The sequence below is a fragment of the Amborella trichopoda genome, chromosome 5, assembly GCF_054954075.1.
Source record: "Amborella trichopoda isolate Santa Cruz 75 chromosome 5, AtrichopodaSantaCruz75HAP2 v2.0, whole genome shotgun sequence".
Classification (NCBI taxonomy): domain Eukaryota; kingdom Viridiplantae; phylum Streptophyta; class Magnoliopsida; order Amborellales; family Amborellaceae; genus Amborella; species Amborella trichopoda.
In genome coordinates, this window is record NC_142340.1 from 37968255 (window position 1) to 37971830 (window position 3576).

The window sequence follows — 3576 nt, forward strand, 5'->3', positions numbered from 1 at the left end:
AAAAAAAAAAAAAAAAAAGGGCTTAGTTCCATGTCTAAGTTAAAAGGGTTAAACGTCCCAAAAGTTTTTAAAGATGTACCCCTCGTTTTAGTCATGGGGACTTGAAGAGGAAGTTGGGGAAGCGGGGCTATAAGAAAGACCCATGCGAGCTCAAGAACGGGTGTCACCCTCATGCTGAGGGGTGGGTCACTACATAGAGGGGTGGGCCACTACATAGAGTGGTGGGCCAGGGAATCAATTTTGATAGAATCGGTCTGTTTTGTCAGAAAATTGACTAATTCTTTCAGAAAATATGTTGCAGTTGAAATACTACTTAAGCACCATGGCGTTCAACTTGAGCACCATGGGGATTTAGACTGGAGAAATTTTGTCTTTTTGATATATTTAGGGAACCAGGATGGTGACTTTGAAATCCAATCTTGATCTAACAGTTTTTAAAACACTTAATTATAACCCTATTGAGATGAATGTTGACGGTGTGGGAGTGAGAGTGGGACCTTCGACTTGGATCATTTTCTCATGGTCCCGCACCATCAATTGATTAGATGGCCTTTCCATGTTCATAGAAGTGTCACAACATACTTAGGCCCACTTGGTAGGGGTGACAGCCTGGTTGCATCAACCAGCCAACCCGACAGGTTAACCAGACACAAGTCCATGTCTAGACCTAGCTATTAGACCAGATGGGTCGGGGTCTGGGTCTATCTGTGACAACATCGGTTCATATCACTTTGGGCATACATAAAATATATGTATCTATATAGGAATTACATATATAAATATACGAAATACTTTTCTACATAAAAACCTAGAGCCAACTTCAGTCCGAGTTGGGTCTAGGTCTTAACTTAGACCTATTTGAGTCAAAGTTTGGGTGGGGGTCAACCAGATCCGGCATGAGCCTGTTTACATTTGGACATTCTTGGTGTAAAGAGTTCATAACATCATTCATTCCCAAAGCTGCTCATGAATGAGTTGCATGCCGTTGTACCACCATTCACAAGGGCAACCCTCCTTATTGGTGAAATGCTGCATTCGGTGTAGTGTGCACCCAATGTTTAGAAAATTGGACCAGCAGGGTGAACCGGCCATTTGGAAAACCGGTCTGGATTGGCAAATTGTTGATCCAGATCAGTAAACTGAACCAATTCTTTGGGATGAAACCCGATTCATAAAAAATAAAAATCAAAGAAAGGAAAATAATAAAAATAAAATAAAAAGTAGAAATTGTGGGAACGTGGCAATCCAGATGTTCCGGATGCCTAGATCCACAATAGACTTACTCAGCTCCATGACAAAAGGGGTCAGTCTGGAACTCTGGATTGATTCCCTATCCAAATCGGCAAGTCCCAATCCAGACGGCCGGTTTTAAGTCATTGGTTTTTACCAATAAAAAAAGAAATGGGTGCAGTTTGTATAGAGCTGAGGCTCTAAACAATCAAAGTAAAGCCCACCTTTAAATAGTGCCGAAAAATATGGTATCACTATTGAAAATTTTTGTAATAGCCATAAAATATGTTTTCATCTTTAATTATAAATTTAAAGCTTCAAAAATAATGTAGATCGAGCAGATCTATGAAAACTTGAAAATTGAAGTCCAAAAATACATTATAAGATGTGCTATTTTCAAAACTTGAAATCTATTTTTTTCATGTCCACGTATCTTGACGTCAAAATTATCAATTTGAGAATATTTGAGCATCAAAACAACCTCTTCTAGCGAAATTTTTGAGGTGGGATCTAATTTGATTGTTTAGAGCCCCGACTCTATATAAACTTTGTCTTTTATTTATTTGTTTGTTAGTTTTTTTTTTTTTTTTTTTTTTTTTTTTTTTTTGCATCTAAGCATGTTGCTGTAGTATTTGACAACCAATGACAGGTGCTTAATTTCATAGGCAGCTCTAAAGACAGGAAAAGATATGGCATTAACGAAGTTATTTGGTCATTGAAGGCCCGGTTACCTTTTCTTTGTTCCTTTTTTTTTTTTTTTCTTCGAGGCACAGACTTTCATTGTTGAAAATTGGAATCCTTGACCCCTCCCTTGCATAAACAGGGTGATTCAAAACAATGACACCGAGAAACTTGTCAAATTCCCACAATTTCAACGCTTTTGGCGCGCATTTCTCTCTCCAAAAGCTCCACACTAAGACTTAAACTTGTTCTAAAACGACAAAAAACTTAGATCTTTTTTAATGGTAAAAAAAGGAAAAAAAAAATCTTCCTCAGAATTACCGCTAGAGAAAGCAGCTCCCTCTTCCAACCAGGCCCCTCCCTTAACATTTTTCATTATAACGAGACAGAGAGAAACAGAGAGAGAGAGAGAGAGAGAGAGAGAAACTGACCCTGGGTGGTCTTGTTAAAGAGGCCTAGGTATGCCCCACTGCTACCTTCGGGACTCGGCCTATCATTCGCAACCATGATGAAGGCCATGCCTTCACCCCTCACGACATTCTCCGGACACGCGAGGCTCACTGTGAAGGTAGTCACAAAGTTACAAGGCCACAACATAACCGGGCGCTTGTAAAGCACTCTCCCCACCCTTTCACTTAACCCAGGCTCAGCAGTGGTTAAATCCACATACCCCAACACCGAGCCATTGCTAGACCCACTCGATGCGTTACCCATGCAACTGAGCTCACCACCTCTACAGGTACCCTCACTAAAAGTAGGGAAGGAGATGGTTATTGGGTCTAACAAGCTGAGTCCTCCATGGCTCAGTAAGCCCCATATGACCAAAAGCACTAGGATCTCCATCCCTTTTTACTTTTCTTTCTCTTCTCTCTTCTTTCTCCTTCCTCTTGGTTGGAATGCTTTCAAATGGGATGCATCAACCAGGGATAGGAATTCATTATAGGGCGAAAGGCCAAGGCTTATTTCTGATGGAAAACCCAAGGTATCTTTTTCTTCTTGGCTGTTTACAGACTAACCATTATATACATGAAGAGAGAGAGAGAGAGAATGGTAACTGATGCGCCATCGAAATGATTGAAACATAAGAGAGAAGAGACGAGGGAAATGGTGTTAAGACCCAACATATAATATAATATATATATATATATATATATATATATATATAGAGAGAGAGAGAGAGAGAGAGAGACTGAGACTGAGACTGGTAATAAAGGAATCATTCTTCCTTCCAAAACTAGGAGACTGGAAAGGGTGGGAACTGAGGTGTCCCAACAATAAACAGAACCGGAATGCCCTTCGGAAGACCTAGAACCACATGTGCCTCAAAAGAAGACACTTCCATAGGATCAAAAGCAAGAATCTAAGAGGCGTTATACGTTCAAAACAACATGACAAATACAACCTAACCTTAATATTAGACACAACAACAGCCCAACTAATTACAAAATGCCCAAAATACCCAGGCCCAAGAGCTTTGCTCCATTTTCCTTTTTTTTTAGAAAATTTGAGGTTCCCAAATAGATAACAGTAAAGAGTAATGATTTGCTCTGATCACATCTGAAATTGAGCATCCACTGCAGAAAATGACACAAGAATCACAAAATTTGGATGATAAACGAAGATGCAAAAACTTTGGACATCAGATTCCAGAGGAGGACATGGAGC